The following is a 20,259-nucleotide window of genomic DNA, read 5'->3' on the forward strand; positions in this document are numbered from 1 at the left end:
TCTCAAGAGTCTTCTCCAACACCACAGTTCAAGAGCATCAATTCTTCGGCACTCAGCCTTCTGTATAATCCAACTATTACATCCATACATGACTGCTGGAAAAATCATAGCTGTGACTAGATGGACTTTGTCAGTAAAGTAATGTCTCTGCATTTTAATATGCTGTCTAGGTTTTTCATAGGTTTTCTTCCAAGGGACAAATATCTTTTAATTCCATGGCTGCAGTCACCACCCACAATCATTTTGGACCCCAGGAAAATAAAGTCTGTCACTGTTTCCATTATTTCTCCGTACAACTTTAACTGTGTCCCACAATTTTTGCTGCATGGTATATTCATTATCATTCGCTTCCAAGTATATCCTAATATTCTTTTCTTAAGACAAAGGTTATGTATTGTATGGGCTTCCCTGGTCGCTCAACTGGTAAAGAACTTTCAAGCCAATGCAGGAGACACAAGAGGCCCGGGTTTGATCCTGGGTCAAGAAGATCCCCTGGAGAAAATAATGGCAATCTGCTCCAGTAGTCTTGCCTGAAAATTCCATGGAGATATATATTATGTATTAATATAGTTACTGATATTTTCCAAATGAATGACATTTTAAAAGATATTTCTTTGTCAATTTCTCATTATTGCATTATGGTCAGATCACACAGTATAAATATTATGGATCCTTTGTATTTGAAGATTTCCATTCAGTTAAGTATACCATCGGAGAAGGCAATAGCAGTCCACTCCAGTACTCTTGACTGGAAAATCCTATGGATGGAGGAGCCTGGTAGGCTGCAGTCTATGAGGTCGCTAGGAGTCAGACATGACTGAGTGACTTCCCTTTCACTTTCCACTTTCATGTATTGGAGAAGGCAATGGCAACCCGCTCCAGTGTTCTTGCCTGGAGAATCGCAGGGACAGGGGAGCCTGGTGGTCTTCTGTCTATGTGGTTGCACAGAGTCGGACACGACTGAAGTGACTTAGCAGCAGCAGCAACAAACTCTCCTTGCTTTTCATGACTTTTGATAATTTTCATGAGTCCTTCAGGGACAGGTATTTTGCAGAATGACTCTCAATATGGGTTTGATATGTTTCTTCTGGCTGCACTGGGGTTTATATATTTTTAGAACTATACCTCCAAGGAAAAATATCTTTCTCATCACTGCCCATCAAGGATTCATACTATCAATATGACTTACCACTAGTTCCTCTGCTATAAAGTTATCTCCTTCTCTCTGACATATTCTATTCTTTGGAAACAAGTCACTAAACCCAGCCTATATTTAGGGAGGGGCATGGACTCTCATCTTGAGGAAAATATCTAAGAGATACACAAATTACTGAGTATACAAATTAATTGAAACTGATTTATAAGGAAGATCTGGTTCTTCTAGCCATATCTTTTAATTTTAAATTAATTAAAGTGAAGTAAAGATTTAATAGGTTTCCCAGGTGGTGCTAGTGATAAAGAACCTGCCTACCAATTCAGGAGATGTAAAAGACAGGGGTTCAATCCCTTGGTCAGGAAGGTCCCCTGGAAAGGGAAATGGCAACCCACTCCAGTATTATTGCCTGGATAATCACATGGACAGAGGAGCCTGGCAGGTTACACTGATGGGGTCACAAAGAGTTGGACAGGACTTAAGCGGCTGAACACACCCAAAGATTTAATACCTCAGTCACACTAGCTACATTTTAACATCTCCAAAGTGGCATATTAGACAAGGACATAGAAAACATTTTCATTGAGAATTCCCTAGTGTTCTGGTTGTTAGGGCTTTGTGCTTTCACTGCAGGGGGCAGAGATTCAATCCCTGGTTGAAGATCTAAGATCCCTTAATTCTCACAGCAAGGCCAAAAAAAAAAAAAAAAAATTCCTACCAGATGAACACTCCATCTGAAAATTCAAATAAAGGATATAAACAGGTCACCTCACAGAAGAGAAACATGTATTTATATATGTGAAGGCTGATCATCCTTGTTAGGGCATACATGTAACAAATATTTAAAACTTTTCTATTGCTGCAGAAACTTCTGGAAATAGCACTGACTTAGGTCATTTTTTTGCCAACCTTTCTTCTTTTCAAATGTAATGCACATTAACACATGAAACTGCTTTAGCTCTGTCTCAAAAATTTGCTATTTTCAATATCATTCAGCTTAAATATTTTATTTTTCCCATAACAATATCTCTTAGGAGCAATAAGTTATTTAGGTTCAGGAGCAGGAGTAGGAGGAGCCTAAACCACAACATTAAAGAGGCTTGTGAATTACAGATGGAGAAGGTAATGGCACCCCACTCCAGTACTCTTGCCTGGAAAATCCCATGGGCGGAGGAGCCTGGTAGGCTGCAGTCCATGGGATCCCTAAGAATCTGACATGACTGAATGACTTCACTTTCACTTTTCACTTTCATGCATTGGAGAAGGGAATGGCAACCCACTCCAGTATTCCTGCCTGGAGAATCCCAGGGACAGGGGAGCCTGGTGGGCTGCTGTCTATGGGGTCTCACAAAGTTGGACAGGACTGAAGTGACTTAGCAGCAGCAGTGAATTACAGAGGTGCCACTTTTGCACTTTGGGTTCCTGGCAATCCTTAATCTATCCTCAGCCTGGGTCCAGTTATATTGCTTCATTTTCAAACTTTGGAAATTCTTCCCTCCTCAATTATCTTTCTGGGTATTTGTTTGGCCATGCCACGGAACCTGTGGGATCTTAGTTCCACAGCCAGGTGTTGGACCTTGGCCATTGGCAGTGAAAGCATCAAGTCCTAACCACTGAACCACCAGGGAATTCTCATATCTTTTTCTTTCTTTCAAATATTTATTCATTTACTTGGCTGTGCTTGGTCTTAGTTACAGCACAAGGGCTCTTCAATCTTCATTTTAGCATGTGGGAGACAGGATTTTTAATTGTCATATGTGGTATTTTTAGTTGCAGTATGTGGGATCTAATACCCTGACCAGGTAATGAACTTGAACTCCCTAATTTGGGAGCACCAAGTCTTACCACTGGACTACAGGGATGTCCTTCCCATGGTCGAACCCAGGTCTTCCACATTGCAAGTGAATTCCTTACTGTCTGAGCCACTGTAGCTTTGACTATAAGAACTTCAGTCAGCAGAGTGATGCCTTAGCTTTTTTTTTTTTTTTTTTAATGCTGTCTATGTTTGTCATAGTTTTTCTTCTAAGGAGCTAGCTTTTTAAAATTTTGTGCTTACATTCACCATCCACAGTGATTTTGGAGTTCAAGAAAATAAAATCTGCTGTTATTTTCACTTTTTCTCCATTTGTTTGCCATGAAGTGATGGGACCAGATGTCACAATGTTCATTTTTTTGAATGTTGAATTTTAAGCCAGCCTTTTCACTCTCCTCTTTCTCCATCATCAAGAGGCTCTTCATTTTCTGCCATTAGGGTGGCAGCATCTGCATATCTGAGGTTGTCGCTATTTCTCCCAGCAATCTTGATTCCAGATTGTGCTTCATCCAGCTCAGCCATCCATTATTTTTCATGATGTACTCTGCATATAAGTTAAATAAGCAGGGTGACAGTATACAATCTTGACATACTCCTTTCCCTAGTTCCTGGTTCCTTTGGAACCAGTCTCTTGCTCCATGTCCAGTTCTAACTGTTGCTTCTTGACCTGCATACAGATTTCTCAAGAGGCATGTCAGATGGTCTGGTATTCCCATCTCTTTAAGAATTTTCCAGAGTTTGTTGTGGTCCACACAGTCAAAGGTCTCATCACTTCATGGCAAATAGATGAGGAAACAATGGAAACCGTGACAGACTTTATTTTCCTGAGCTCCAAAATCACTGCAGATGGTGACTGCAGCCATGAAATTAAAAGATGCTTGCTCCTTGGAAGAAAAGCTGTGACAAACCCAGATGGCATATTAAAAAGCAGAGACATTACTTTGCCAACAAAGGTCAGTGGAGTCAAGGCTATGGTTCTTCCACTAGTCATGTTCGGATGTGAGAATTGGACCATAAAGAAGGCTGAACACCAAACACTTGATGCTTTTGAACTGTGGTGTTGGAGAAGACTCTTGAGAGTCACTTGGACTTCAGTGAGATCAAGACAGTCAGTCCTACAGGAAATCAACACTGAATATTCACTGGAAGGACTGATGGTGAAAGTGAAGCTCCAATACTTTGACCACCTTATGGGAAGAGCCGACTCATTAGAATACACCCTAATACTGGAGAACATTGAAGGCAGGAGGAGAAGGGGATGACAGAGAATCAGATGGTTGGATGGCATCACAGACTCAATGGACTTGAGCTTGAGCAAGTTCCAGGAGATGGTGAAGGACAGAGAAGCATGGTGTGCTGCAGTCCATGGGGTCGCAAAGAGTGAACACGACTGACCAACAAGTTTGTCTTGCTTGATTTTTTTCTTGTTTCTGCAGTTTTTCACTTCCAATTAAATTTGTTCTTTGAAATTCATGAAAAGTCTAGAACCTAAAGTTTTTCTACAAATAAGAGACAGGGTACATTGGTGGGGATGGACGGGGGGTGGTCTCCCTGGGAAAACCCTGCAGGGTCCTGCTCAGTTATATGATGAAACAGACTGACAGTGACAAGTGTTGGGTAGAAATGGAAATGCAAATACTGTTAGTGGAAATACACATTGCTTCAATGAGTTTGAAAAAGCACTTGACTGTACCTTCATATTAGAATGGCTCAGTCAGTAACAAATCTGCCTGCAACGCAGGAGCACAGGTTTGAACCCGGGGTCAGGAAAATCCTCTGGAGAAGGAAATGCCAACACATTGTGTTATTCTTGCCTGGGAAATCCTATGGACAGTGGAGCCTGGTGGGTTAGAGTCTATGGGGTTGCAAGAGTTCAATACCACTTAAAAACTAAACCACTACCACATGCATTATCAGGAAATCTCATGCCTAGACATAAAGATATGGCTATCCTAGAGAAATTACTATGAAAGACACACACAGGTTCATAGGCAGCTTGTTCAAAAAGGCAAAAGAAGAGCCTCAAATTTCAGGCAATGTAAAATGGACATATAAGACTATTCCCATTCATCCAAGGGAATTCTACCCAGCAATGAAAGAGAATGTTCCACAGCTACATACAGTAAGAATGCATCTCACTTATTTAAAAGAAAACTAAGACCAAGGGAACAGAAACTCTATTGTGTGATTCTATTTATTTAAAATTTGAAACAAATAAAAATGAATCCCTGTATTGTGCATCAAACCTTGGGGATGGTGCACTGGGATGACCCAGAGGGATGGTATGGGGAGGGAGGAGGGTTCAGATTGGGGAACACATGTATACCTGTGGCGGATTCATTTTGATATATGGCAAAACCAATACAATATTGTAAAGTTAAAAAATAAAATAAAAATAAAAATAAATGAATCCCTTGTGCTAGAGGTCAGAGAAGTGGTTACTTTGGGGAGCAGAGAGGGGCCAGGAAGGAACATGGAGATTTCAAAGCTACTTGAGTAGAGAGATGAAGCAAGTACAATCTCAGGTACAGTAAGGTAGACTTTATTTTCTTGGCTCCAAAATAACTGTGGATGGTTACAGAGGCCGTGAAGTTAAAAGATTCTCTCTTTGGAAAAAAAGCTGTGACAAACCTAGACAGTATATTAAAAGACAGAGGCATTTACTTTGCCAACATATGTCCATAAAATCAAAGGTATGGTTTTCCCAGTAGTTAGATACAGATGAAAGAGCTGAATCATAAAGAGGGCTGAGTGCCAAAGAATTGATCTTTTCAAACTGTGGTGATGGAGAATGGAGAAGACTCTTGAGAGTCCCTTGGACTGCAAGCAGATCCAAACAGTCAGTCCTAAGGGAAATCAACCCTGAATATTCAGTGGAAGAACTGATACTGAAAGTCCAATACTTTGGCCTCCTGATGGGAAGAGTCAACTCATTGGGAAAAAAAAAAATGTGATACTGGGAAATATTGAAGGCAGGAGCAGAAGGCGTGACAGAGGACGAGGTGGTTGGATGGCATCAGCAACCCAATGGAATGAGTTTGAGTAAGCTTCAGGAGATGGTGATGGACAGGGAAGCCTGGCATACTAAAGTTCATAAAGTCACAGGGAGTCAGACACGACTGAGAAACTGAACAACAAAAGCCAGGCAGAGTCTTTATGTACAGCTGGCTGAACCTCAACAGGGCTTTTTTTCATTTCTGGAGGTGGGTAGAACATAATTTTTTAGCCAGATCACTTGCTGCAAAACGTCTGGAATATTTTGTGTTTGTAGTCAATCTTCTTTGTAGTTTTTCTGGGTAGCACTTGGGCGGCAGTGTTCCTCACAATGATGGATGCTGTTTCTCTCAGTCCCAGCTGAACTGAAGTTTGGATCATGACCTCTGTTTCAGGAGGTAACCCCGACAATTGCTCTGGCTTTTTGAATGACTGATGATTCTTGATTTGGCTGTCTGTCTTTTCCTTCATTTTCAAACACTGTAGCCAGCACTTGGAACATGGAAAGACCCTCTTGTTTCAGTGCCTCCAAGCGTGATTTACAAAGGATGTGGCCAGTTTGAAAATTTCGAGGCAAAACAGACAAAGCAAATTGTTCATGTTTCCATGCCACTTTCTAAAATGTATCTCTACATCGGCCAAGGCTGACAATCTGTAATTGCAAACATGTCACATATAGGGCATTTTGCCAGTTTTGTGACTGTCTTTCATGTGCTGTAAGAGAACCTGATCTGTTTTGAAGGACAATTCACAGATATTACAGACCGTGGAGGGCTCCTGGGAAGCATGGACATTTTCAATGTGACACTGCAGTTGGAATGGGGTGGGAAACTGGTGGTGGCAGTGCTGCCAGGTAGTGTGGATTTCCCAGCTGTCACCCTTCTGCCTCTTAAGCTCCAGATGGTTCCACACGTGGGTCATAAGCTTGACATTTTTTAGAACTCTCAAGCAGCTGAGGCATTTAAAGGCTTTGTGAGTCTTCTGTTCTGGCTGCCAATCTCTTGTATGCTGTCCATAGTAAAAGTCATCAAGTAACATGATCAGATTTCCTTTCATGGGATCAAAAGTTTTGCTCTGACTTGCAAGAGTCAAAAAGTCCGTTTTCTCCAGCCCTTCCAAACTACATGTTCTGTCTGGATCTATAAGACTGAAGCATGATTGGTCATTTGCCTGAGTCCGTGAAAATGATGCCCCGCTGTGAACATGGCTTGGTGAGGTTGGGAGATCTTCCAAGGTCATAATTGTGTCCTTTGTAGGAGAGATACCAGGAGGGGCCATGGTGGAGGCAGGTCCCCCCGGGATTCCATCGCTGAGTTTGGGTCTTTTGGGATTCCCACTGTGACATTTTACATCTGAAGTGGGACATTGCTTTGAATTAAGAGGACTTTCATCCTTGCCTCCTAATAGAGACCAGCTCCAGATAGACAATGAGGCCACAGAGAGAGCAGTTCTGAATTTGAAGCACAGCTTCCAGAGAGCGTGTTTTATAATCAGGTTTAGATGAAGGCTCAAAAACAATAGGACTGTCTCTTCTTCCACATTCAGACTGAGAAGCTGGTGATACGGCCGCTGGCTCTGATGCTGGGATCCTGAGATTTGTAGGTTGCAACGTGCAGGAGGGATCTTGACGCAAATGGCCCTTCTTTCTTCTTAAAGATGAGTCCCTGGTCATTCTGTTCAGAATGTTAGAAATGACTGGCTTTGAACTTGAAATCACTCTGATAAAGAGGGTTTCAGCATCCTCATTGATGTGCTGCACTCCAACAAAGATGACCTCAGCATCATCATTGTCCTCATCTCTGGATTTGGACCCTGTGGTCTTTTTCTTGGGTTGTGGTGTGCTTGTGCTTCCTCACACAGGAAGAAATGGGCCACTTTACAATCACTTTTGGCTTCAAGTGGCCCCTTCTAGTGTTTTTTCCACCTAAAGGCAACCACAGAACAAGGTCATCCTATCTGATCTCAGGTGTCACTCTCTGTGGTTTCAGTTAACCCTCAGTTGTTCACCGAAAATATTAAGTGGGAAACTCCAGAAATATATAACTCATAAGTTTTAAATTGAATGTCATTCTGAGGAGTGTGATTGGAATCTCACACCATCCTGCTTCCTCCTGCCCAGAATGTGAATCGAACTTAGGCCTGCACATCTCACTCATTTGTAACTCGGTTACCACAATGACTGTTGAGATGTCACAGGGCTTGTGACCAAGTCATCCTTATTTTACTCAATAATGGCCCCAAACCATAAGTGGAGTGATGCTGGCCATTTAGATATGACAGAGTGAATCCATTAAGTGCTACCTTTAAGTGAAAAGATCGAAGTTCTCAATTTGATATAAAAAGAAAAAAATTGTATGCTGAGGTTGAGAATATCTGTGGTGAATGTGAAACAGAGAAAAGAAATCTGGATTATTTTTGCTGTCAAACCTCAAACTGCAAAAGGTATGGCCACAGAGCATAGTGCTTAGTTAGGGTGAAAAAAAAAATCACTAAATTAGTACAGTAATATATTTTACATAGAGACTACATTCACAAAACTGTTATAAAATATATTGTTATAATTGTACTATGTTATTATTACACCTTCCCTGGTGGCTCAGATGGTAAAGTGTCTGCCTACAATTTGGGAGACCTGGGTTCGATCCCTGGAGAAGGAAATGGCAACCCACTCCAGAATTCTTGCCTGGGAAATCCCATCAACAGAGGAGTGTAGTAAGCTGCAGTCCACAGGGTTGCAAAGAGTTGGACACGACTGAGCGACTTCACTTTCACTTTCCTGTTATTATTAGGCAGTTGCCAATCTCTTACTGTGCTTTTATAAAATAAACTGCTTCACAGGTATGTTTGTATAGAAAAACCATTGTGTATATAGGGTTTGATACTATGTGAGGTTACAGATGTCCACTGGGGGTCTTGGAACTTATTCTCTGCAGATAAGTGGTGATGATTATATTTCTTTCAAAAGACAAAATTAGTACCTGACTTAATCATCGGCTGAAACATTGAGATAACTATTAACACCCTTAGACATAAGGAAACATCTCAAACTCAGTTAAGTGACATGACTGTTTTAAACTTCCTTCTCCAGCTCCTACTTTTGCCTTGTCTCCCCATGGTGACCCCAGTGCTCCTGTTAAACTCTACAGGAGAGCTGGTAGGCACCATTTTCCTTATAGATCTCCAATCTCACTCTGAAATGCTGACCAACATAAAATGTCCAAAAGAGCCCCCAGCTGTCCCTTGGGGGTGCCCCTCACTCCCTCCACTCTCTGAGTCCAGAAGGCACCAGACTCTATACATGGATCAAAAATATTTTTTAAAAAATTCCAGAAAGTTCTGATAGCAAAACTTCAACCTTTCTCATGCTGGCAACTATGTATACATATACATTGCTACTACTGCTGCTAAGTCACTTCAGTCGAGTCCAACTCTGCCCAACCCCATAGATGGCAGCCCACCAGGCTCCCCAGTCCCTGGGATTCTCCAGGCAAGAACACTGGAGTGGGTTGCCATTTCCTTCTCCAATGCATGAAAGTGAAAATTGAAAGTGAAGTCGCTCAGTCATGTCCGACTCTTATCGAATCCATGGACTGCAGCCCACCAGGCTCCTCTGTCCATGGGATTCTCCAGGCAAGAGTACTGGAGTGGGGTGCCATTGCCTTCTCTGACATATACATATATATACATATACATACATATATATATATGTATATATATATATATATGTATATATATACACATATATACTGGCATATACATATATGCTGGCAACTATATATACATATATATATATATATATATATACACACACACACACACACATACAAGTATATGAATGTACATATATGTGTATATATATAGCATTTACAATGTACTTGAAACTATTTACACAGCATCAGCATTGTATTAGGTATTACAAGGAATGTGGAGATGATTTAAAGCATGTGGGATCATCCCCTTAAGTTACATGCAAAGACTACACCATTTTATTTAACGAACTTGAGCATCCATGGATTTTGGTATCTGCGAGTGCAGGGTTCCCAGACCCAATCTCCCAAGGGTACCGAGGAGAGAAGACAGGGCCTTCTCAGGACTTCTGCTGCTCCCCCCTGCCTTGGACACTGTCTCAAGTACCATCACCCAACTCCTGACCTGCCTCAGTCCACAGTTTCTGTGCCAGGCTTCGCTGACCATGGTGTCAGAAATCACAGCCTCCCCCAACTCACATGCCATATTCACCTCCAGAGCTATTGGGTTGCTGTATTTTCGTTCCTAGAACAACATGTGGTGTCTGTCAGTGCTACATGTCTGCTGCATAAATAAATAGTAACTGTTATTAATACAACCATTTATCTGCACCACAGGCTCGACCCACTAATTCCTGGCTCCCCAGGTTCTTACACTTGATCTTAGAAAAAAGCTGAGAAGCAATTTCTCCAAGCATTTAATGAAGTCCAGATCTTAATGAATTAAAACTATCATGCAAGGGAGAAAGTTAGTTGGATGCTGACAGGGGCAGTAGTGGTCATTGAAATAAAGGGTTTGTAACAAAATTTCTCTTCATATAATACATTTGTTGATAGCTTCCATGCCATTAACACGTTTCATTTACATTAAGGGACATTCTAAAGTTTACATTTGACCATTTCTGATACCAGATCACATTTCATTAGTAGCATATCATAGTTTGTTTGGTTGTATGTAAATGAAGCCCTAGTGGTAAAGATCCCCCCTGCCAATGCAGAAGATGTAAGAGATGTAGGTTCTATCTCTGGGTCAGGAAGACCCCCTAGAGGAGGGCATGGCAACCCACTGCAGTATTCCTACCTGAAGAATCCTATGGACAGAGGAGCCTGGTGGGCTACGGTCCATAAGGTTGCAAGGAGTCAAACATGACTGAAGCAACTGAACACACACACATACATATGTATGTAAATAAATATTTTATAGTGGTATGAAAAATAATGCTGTGTGACTTCCCTGGTGATCCAGTATTTAAGACACCTCACTTTCAGGCCAGGGTCATGGCTTCAATCCCTGGTCAGGGACCTATGATCCCACATGCCACTGCGTGTGGCAAAAAAAAAAAAAAAAGAAAAAAAAAAAGGAATACTGCTGTATCTTACAGCTGATGTCATCTTAGATTGAATGGAAATTTCTATTTTTCATAAGCAGAATCCAGCCTACTAATTTCATGTCACAAGTCACTAATGGGATGTTAGCTGCATTATATAGGCAAATGGTTTAGACAGGAATTTACAAATTGGCTTGCTTTCTGTTTGCTTTTTCTCCCAACCAACAACCTAAGAATGATTTTTATTTTTCAGTTTTTTTAACTTTAAAAAATATGTTTAGTATTTTTACTTTTTTTTTTTAATTTGAGGGGAAACAAAGGAATATTTTGTGACATGTGAAAACTATATGATATCTAAATTTCAGTGTCACAAATAAAGTTTTATTGGAACACAGCCGTGATCATTTGCCACTGCCGGAGGCTATTTCACACTGATAATGGCAAAGACTGCATTGGCCCTTAATGGCCGGTTACTCGCTAGCCCTTTACAGAGAAATTTTACAAACTCATGGCTGCAGAGAACAAAATGAAGCATTCCAAACCCCATGGCTCATCAGCTCCTGAATTCCAGTTGACTTAGTGCAGCTAAACACTTCCTATTCTGAGCCCCAGTGGAGGGTGAAGCTGGAGTGTCTTTTTCGCCACGCCCCAGAAAGATTTCTCTGGAAATACCAGCACCGCTTCCTGTGTCCAGGGTCCGTGAAACTCCTACCTGGCTCTCCAAAAGCCTTTTCTCAGTGAGGCTGGATCAGGAGATTCCAAGCCTTTGAAATCCCATTCTAATCCAGTCCATAGTATCCAAATGGGGCTCCAATCAGGTTTCTGAACCAGTTTTTCCCCATGGGATCTTTCAACTAGAAACCTTTCTACCAAGTTGTTAGAGAGACTAAAGAATGTGGGTGGGACTTCAGGGCCCCGCCCAGGGGCTGTTTGCCAGGTCTCAGTGTAGTGAGAATCCCCACTTCCCTCTCTGGCATCCAGAGGCCCACCACCTTATCTCCGGTTTGTCTGCATCTTTAGTTATTTGGGGTTCAATAGCTTAAGGGCAGGGGAAGGTGGTCCACACAGCTCTTCCAACAGAGCTCGGGAAGATGTCAGGAACCTAAAAAGGCAGGGGTTCTCTTCCAATACCAGAAAATTCTCCAGCTGCAAACAGCAAACCCCTGTCCTCTTCTGGGAGCAAGAGTGGTGGGTTGGGGCTGGCGGGTAGGGTGAGGAGGGCAGGAAGCAAGCTTACTCCCAAATGATCTGCACTTGAAGACTCAGCACCCACTGAATTTCCAGGGTCCTCACTGTGGATCTTCATGCTGAACCCCAGGAGCTTTTTCTAGGCAGGGGCTCATGCTTTCTTAAACCAGGTCAGGGGTGTCAGGTCACACCCTGGTCCCCATCCTTCTGCCTTCCTTCCTCACTCCTCCTCTTCTCTCTCCTTCCCCTTTGCACCACCAAGATTATATCTCAAGCTTTCCCTCCCACTGCCTTTACAGCCCTGTGCACACAGATTCTTAGGCAGAGGGAAGATTTCAGAGAAGAAATATGTGTATTTCCATTCCTTATAAAGTAACAGAGTCACTGAATTAGAAGAAGAACGAAGTTCACTGATGAACATGATCTCAAGTGTTGTAACCAGATATAACATCAAAAACACCGTTCTTATCAAATCAACATGTGTTCACCTTAAATTTACACAATATATGTCCATTACATCTCAATGAAGCAGGGGGAAAAAAAAAACTGACCATTAGAAACAGCTCTTTTTATACTCTTTTAAGATGGTTGATGGTGAGTGCTGTGCCTAGTTGTTCATTTGTGTCTGACTTTTTGTGACCCCATAGACTATAGCCAGCCAGGCTCCTCTATCCATGGACTTCTCCAGAAAAAAATGCTAGAGTGGTTGCCACGTCCTTCTGCAATGTTGGTGAGTATCAAAACCCAAGGCTAGGGACTTCCCTTGTGGTCCAGTGGTTGAGAATCTGCCTTTCAATGCAGGGAATGTGGGTTTAATATGTGGTGGTTAAGATCCCATGTACCAGAGGGGAGTAGAAAGGATGAAGGATCCTGCATGTCACGACTAAGACTTGAGGCAGACAAATAAATGAATAAAAATATATATTTTTAAAATTCCATGCTCTTTACATTCTTCTGGATATATTTGAAAGCATGATATTAACAGTTTTATTTATTTATGGACACACCATTAGACTTCCTGCAGGATCTTAGTTTCCTGACCAGGGACTGAACCCAGGTCATCAGAGTGAAAGCATTGAGCATTAAATGCTGGTTTGCCAGGGAATTCCTAGTTCGATTTACTTAAAAGGTTTATTTTTATTGTATGCCAAAAGGTACATCCTGTAATGTGTTTATACTTACAATAAAAACATTTTGGATGTCAATTTTTAAATGTTTGCAAAAACTTAGGGGAAAGGAAGGAAAATGTTGACTACGTATTTATGCTTCTAGGCTTCCCTGATGGCTCAGACAGTAAAAAGTCTCCCTGAAGTAGAGGAGACCGGGGTTTGATCCCTGGTTCAGGAAGATCTCCTGGAGAAGGGAATGGCTATCCATTTCAGTATGCTTGCCTTGAGAATTCCGTGGACAGAGGATCCTGGGGAGCTACTATCCATGGGTTTGCAAAGAGTCAAACACAACCGGATGACTAACACTTTCACGTTCATATGCTTCTAAAGATTGCTCAAATCTCAGAATCACCTGGGACATTGTTAAACATAGAGATTCCAGGGCTGCATAACACACCTAAGAAACTGAAATTGCCAGAGGAGGGGTCCTTGGAATCTGAAAGTTCAATGTTTGCCTTACTTGATTCTGAAGTAAAGTGAGTCCCAGGGTGTACAATCATCCAATACTTTGGGAAAGATTAATCTCTGGTGGTTCAGCAGTTAAGAATCCACCTGTTAATGCAGGAGACCTGGGTTCAATCAATGGGTCAGAAAGATCTCCTGGAGGAAGAAATGGCAATCCACTCCAGTATTCTTGCCTGGGAAATACCATGGACAGAGGATCCTGACAGGCTACAGTTTATGGTGTCAAAAAAGACTCAGACACAACATAGCAACTAAACCGCAACAGTGAAAGTGAAAGTCCCTCAGTCGTGTCCAACCCTTTGTGACCCCATGGACTATATACAGTCCATGGAATCCTCCAGGCTAGAATACTGGAGTGGGTAGCCTTTCCCATCTCCAGGGGATCTTCCCAACCCAGGGATCAAACCCAGGTCTCCCACATTGCAGGCAGATTCCTTACCAGCTGAGGCACAAGGGGAGTCCAAACAACAATAAAAAACATGCTTAAAATATCCAAGAATCTACTCCTTCAGGAGACCTGAAGTTTGAGGGTCAGGAATTCATTTTTTTCTTCATGTGACACACTGAGCACCTGCCTTGGGAGGAGCGTATTATTAGTAATTCAATAAACCAATCTGATGTAGCTTGAGCTGGGGGCTTCATCCTCCCCACCACCCTTCAGAGATTCTAGGACCTCCACACTCTCTCTTGGGGCTTCTGGCTGTCTTTCGTATTGAAGGAAGTTGGGGTATAAGCAAAGCTCAGAGATCTGGATCCAAGCATCTCAGTTTGGGCCACACTTGCAAATCTCCTGGGCTGTGCTTCTTAACCCTCAGTGAATCTAAGGAATTGCCTACATGTCTTGTGCAAAAACACATTCTCATCCAACAGTTGTGGGTGGGGCCTGAGAGTCTGAGTTTCTCACAAGCTCCAGGTGTTGCCCAGGCTGTTTAAGATGTGCATATTAAACAGTGAGTACTAGAGAGCTTTTCAAAAGTACTGATGTTCTGGTTGATTCTGCCGATCTTACTCTATACCCACAAAATCAGTATCTCCAGGAATGGGACCAGGGAGTCAATGTTATTAAAGGTCTCAGATATTTCTAAGGAGCAGGTAGGGTGCAACGTGTAGCTACACCTTAATGTGTAGCCAGGCAAATCACCCTACCATCAACTCTGTTTTGGGCTTCATTGTGTCCTACAAAATCCTATGTTGAGGGTACTTTCCCAATGATCCAGTGTCTAAAACTCTCCATTCCCAGTGCAGGGGGCTGGGATTCGGTCCCTGGTCAGGGAACTAGATCCCACGTGCTGCCAGGAAGTCCAAAGACCCCACATGCCGCAACTAACATCTGGTGCCATCAAATAAATTAATTCATTTAAAAATTATCTGTAGAAGCCTTAACCCCCAACACTTTGGAATGTAACCATATTTGTAGATTATATCTTTAACAAGGTGATTAAGTTAAAATGAAGTCACTAGGGTAGGCCCTAGTCCAATCTGATGGTTCTCTATATAAAAAGAGAGAAGGGAATTCCCTGAAAGCCAGTGGTTAGGGCTCAGAACTTTCACTGCCAAGGGCCCAAGTTCAATTCCTGGTCTGGAAACTAAGTCCCAGAAGTAAAGCAGCACAGCCAGAAAAAAATAAAAAAAGAAATTAGGACACACAAGACATCAAGGATGCATGGACATAAAGGGACAGGAGGACAGGAGAATGCAGCTGTCTGTGCATCAGGAAAAGAGATCTCTGGAGACACCACACTGTAATCACCTTGATCCTAGACTTCTAGCCTCCAGAACTGGGAGAAAACAATTTCCTGTTGCTTAAGTCTCTTGTATTTCTTGTGGTCCTTAGTACATTAATGTGGGCTTTAGATCAGGAGTCCCTAGAGAGGGCTCACCTCAAGGACAGGTAGAGGGTATGCAGGTGATGACTCGGCTCCCAGGTGACTCCTAAACATCAACAAATGCCCACCCATCCAGATTTTCCAGCACACAGCCTGCTCCTATAGACCCCTTCTTGCAGACCACTGCTGCTAAAAGTCCCCACCCAACTCTCGTTCTGGCCCCAACTTTCTTTACTTCTCTCCTAAACTGTGAGGGACAGAACCTTGAGAACAGAGCGAGGCCTGTGCTCAAATCATCCTGGATGTGAAGGGGAGTATGTGTTTTAACGGAAAAAAAAAAAAAAGGAATAAAACCCATAGCTGTCTAGCAGAAGCTTATCACCGGATATACAAAAAAGCCTTCACATTTTAGGTTAGGAAGAAGCAGAGGACATGATTTAAACCTCTTCTTCAGGGAAGGTTTCCAGGAAGGAGGACAGCATGCTTTCTGTAGATGGGTTGAGAGCAGATGAATTTATTGGAAGGCCTTTGGGTCTGTAGCCAGGAAAGGAATATGAGTGGGGAGTGGGTATGTTGTCCTTCAGTTCTCTCAACCTCCAGAAGTTTCTATGATATGGGCCATGGTCACAGAGCTCCCAGAGGTCAGGGAGAGAGGGATATTTGGTGACTTCATCCAGCCTGACCCATAGAAGGCTGCCTCTCAGCAGCCAACGTCAGACTCCTGGGCCATCTGCCAGGCTCAAGAAATGGCCTACTGGGAGCTCTCTGGTAGTCCTGGAGTGGTTAGGACTCTGCACTTTCACTGCTGAGGGCATGGATTCTATCCATAGTTGGGGAACTAAGATCCAGCAAGCTGCGTTGGCTGGCCAACAAAAGAAACAAAAAAGAAAGACAGACATGACCTTTCCCACCTTTCCTTCCATGGACACCCCCAAGGCCAAGTCCAGTCCAGGTCCATTGCTGCGGTCAAGGAGGAAGCTCCCTTGGGCTTGTGGCCATGGGGTGACATGTGGTCAGCCTGAGTGTCCACCAACAGGGCTGGGCATCTCATACCAACTGAGAACCTGGTACCCAGGAGGAGGTCAGTCCCTCAGGACACAGGTTGGTGCCTGCTGACCTACAAATCAGGGCTGTGTGAGAAGTGGATTCTACAAGGTGGCCAAAAGGCACACCTTTCAAGAGAGCACTCACCCATTTGGGCAGCCTCTACCCACTTCCTCCATCTCTAGAGGAGAACTTGGCACTTCCATTGTTCTCACAAACATTTTCCTCTTCTACTGTCCCTGGAACAGCTTTATCTCAACAGATTGTTATTGTTCATTTGCCCAGTTGTATCTGCAACCCCATGGACTGCAGGGCAACAGACCTCCTTGTCCCTCACCATTTCCTGAAGTTTCCCCAAGTTCATGTCCATTGCATTGGTGGTGCCACCCAGCCATCTCATTCTCTGTTGTCCTCTTCTCCTTCTGCCCTCAATCTTGCCCAGCATCAGGGACTTTTCCAGTAAGTCAGCTGCTCACATCACATGACCAATAGAGTGGACCTTCAGCTTCAGCATCAATCCTTGTAACAAGTATTCACGGTTGATCTCCCTTAAGATTGACTGGTTTGATCTCCTTGCTGTTCAAAGGACTTTCAGGAGTCTTCACAAGCACCACAACTTGAAGGCAACAATTCTTTGGTGCTCTGCCTTCTTTGTGGTCCAGCTCTTACAACTGTACATGACTACTTGGAACACCATAACCTTGACTATGGAGACCTTTGTCAGCAGAGTAACGTTTCTGCTTTGCAACACACTGTCTAGGTTTGTCATAGCTTTCCTGCCAAGAAGCAACCATCTTTTGATTTCATGGTTGCCATCAACATTACAGTGATTGCACATCCCAAGAAGAGGAAATCTGTCAGTACTTCCACACTTTCCCCTTCTATTTGCCATGGCGTAATGGGGCCATATGCCATGATCTTAGTATTTTTAATACTTAGTTTTAAGCCAGCTCTTTCACTCTCCTCCTTCATTCTCATCTAATCAGTGCAGAGCTTCTGGCTTCTTGCTGCTTCTGCTCTCAGTTCTAATTCCCTGAGTAAGAAATCATAAAAGGATGGTTTTGCAGCTTAGATCAAGGGTGGGACAGAGAGGGGCCAAAATATAAGGGACCATGACCCATTGAAAAACTCAATCAATGACGACTTGCACCACCTGCTTACCCACAGGATTAAAGGTGAAGTGAAAGTGTTAGTCCTGTCTGATTCTTTGTGACTCCATGTACTGTAACCCAACAGGCTCCTCTATGGAATTCTCCAGGAAAGAATACTGGAGTGGGTAGCCAGTAACTTCTCCAGGGGATCTTCCCCATTCAGGGACTAAGCTTGAGTTTCCTGCATTGCAGGTGGATTCCTTACCATCTGAGCGACCAGGAAAGCTCAAATCAAGGTGATGCTAATTTCCAGGACATTCCTAGATCAAAATTTTGGTGGTCCATGCCTGTCCCAACTCCTTCGGTCACAAAAAGTGGTATAGTTGGAGCCCTCCACTCTGAAGGGGTGTTGTTATTTTGTTTAGTTGCTAAATCTTCTCTGACTCTTAGAGGACTTGGTCTCAGCAAAGAGCTCTGATGGGCAAAGAGAATTAGTTAAAAGCCATAGTGTGGCCAGGTTGGCAGAGAACCAGGATTTGGAGGAAATTTTATCTTTACCATGTGGCTTAAGGTAAAAACTTAAGGATTAAGGTTTTGTAAAAAAAAAAAAAAAAAAAAAGTTACAGATGAATCACACCAAGGAGAAAAATGCCAAGTTACCCTCAACACTGAAATACTGAACTAGGAAGTGACATTTTTTGATGATTGGGAATGGATTTCCATCAGCCTTTGAATAAATAATTGTGTGTGAAGGTTTTTATTAATGTAAAATCAAAATAAAACGTGTAAGGATATTAGTGGCATAAAAGCACACTTAGACAATGGATTCAGGGATGTTGGGTTGTCTCTCAGAAACTGGAGGCTTCCCTGGCTTCTCAGATGGTAAAGAATCTGCCTGCAATGCAGGAGACCCCAGTTCAATCCCGGGGTTGGGAAGATCTCCCAAAAGAGAATGGCTACCCACTGCGGTATTCTCACCTGTAGAATTCCATGGGCAGAGAAGCCTGGCAGGCTACAGTCCACAGGGTCCCAAAGAGTCAAATACGGCTGAGCAGTAGGAAAGTGGACACGGGCTGGTGGGTCCCAGAGGCTCCAGATGGTCTTTGGGTGAATATCCCCCAGGACTCCGGGCCTGATTTTGCACAGTGAATCCGTCTTGGCACTGCCCAGGGTCCATTATGAAGGCTTTGCATCTACTGAATCCACTGGGGAAAATGCTCCAGTCCACGGTCTGTGTGGGGTTAGCAGCGAGGGTCCCTTGGCAGAGGGTTCTCTCCAGCAGTGCTCACTCCTGGACACTTAGTTCACTCCAGGCCCTGAGAACACCCCTTATATTTGATGACTGATTGAACGGCCTCAGAAATAAGTGAGGAGGTGGATGCCCTGGAAATGAGAACCACAGGGAGTGGGTAAATGGTGCCCTGAACTCCCGTAGCCAATCCTTGCCTATCAGAGAGCATCTAGGTCCCACTCACACTCAGGCCCTTTTATTTAACCACTAACAGGAGAGTCATGTGTTGAAACGGGAGAATCATTGTCACAGATCACAGAGGACACCAAATAATTGACACTGAAGTTCACTTTATTTCTTTGGACAATCCAACACAGGGGTAATGACACCATCAACCTCCCAAGCCCAAAAATCCCCCTCCAAAATTCAGATTCACATTTCTAACTTTGTAGGAACACGTCTCTCCAAAAATCCCACCAACCCCTCCCCACTGACCTACTGTAAATCACCTTTCTTTTTCCCACATGCACTGAACAATTGTCTGAAACTGTGGTTTCTGTTCCTTCTAGATGCAGTGAGTCTGGATGACAGTGTCCCAGTGCGGGGGACAAAGCCTGCAACTCGTGAGCTGGCCTAGGCAGGCATGTAGCAGGGGCATAGGATGGTCTCAGTGTCATAGAAGATCTGGTCACTGCAGTGTGGACAGGGGTGGGTGCTGAACCAGACCATGCTGGTCTTCCCAGACTCACACAGCAGCTGCATGAGTCGGGCATGCAGCTGAGCCAGGAGGCCAAAGTGCAGGGTGCTGCACACATCCTCATAGCTCTCCAGGGCTGCAGGGTACAGCAAGTGGCTAAGCTTGCTCAGCCCCACAGTGTGGTGCAGCAGGCTCTCCAGCATGGCCATGGAGATGGGGTTGCCACAGAATCTGAAGGTGGTGAGCTAGGAGCAGTGGCTCAGGGAGGGCAGGAGGGTGCTGAACTGGGTGTCCATGATGCCACATTCATCCAGGTCCAGGTCCTGCAGGGTGGCCGAGGTCCTCTCGATCAGGACCTGCAGGGGCTCCAAGCTGAGGTTGGTCAGGTTGACCCCGCTGAGGCCCAGGTCCTTCAGCAGGCTGACACTTCAGGTCTCACTCCTAAATCTGGCAGTTAGTGATCGACAGGGTCTCCAGAGGGGTCTTCAGGAACCTGGGGAGAAGCAAGGCAGTC

General features: G+C 43.5%; 1 pseudogene; it reads right to left on the minus strand.

The window, feature by feature from the left end:
- Nucleotides 1-6,141: 6,141 nt before the first annotated feature.
- LOC132344434 (zinc finger protein 280A-like) lies at nucleotides 6,142-19,954 on the minus strand (annotated as a pseudogene).
- Nucleotides 19,955-20,259: the final 305 nt, after the last annotated feature.

The sequence above is a fragment of the Bos taurus genome, chromosome Y (assembly GCF_002263795.3).
Source record: "Bos taurus isolate L1 Dominette 01449 registration number 42190680 breed Hereford chromosome Y, ARS-UCD2.0, whole genome shotgun sequence".
Taxonomy (NCBI): domain Eukaryota; kingdom Metazoa; phylum Chordata; class Mammalia; order Artiodactyla; family Bovidae; genus Bos; species Bos taurus.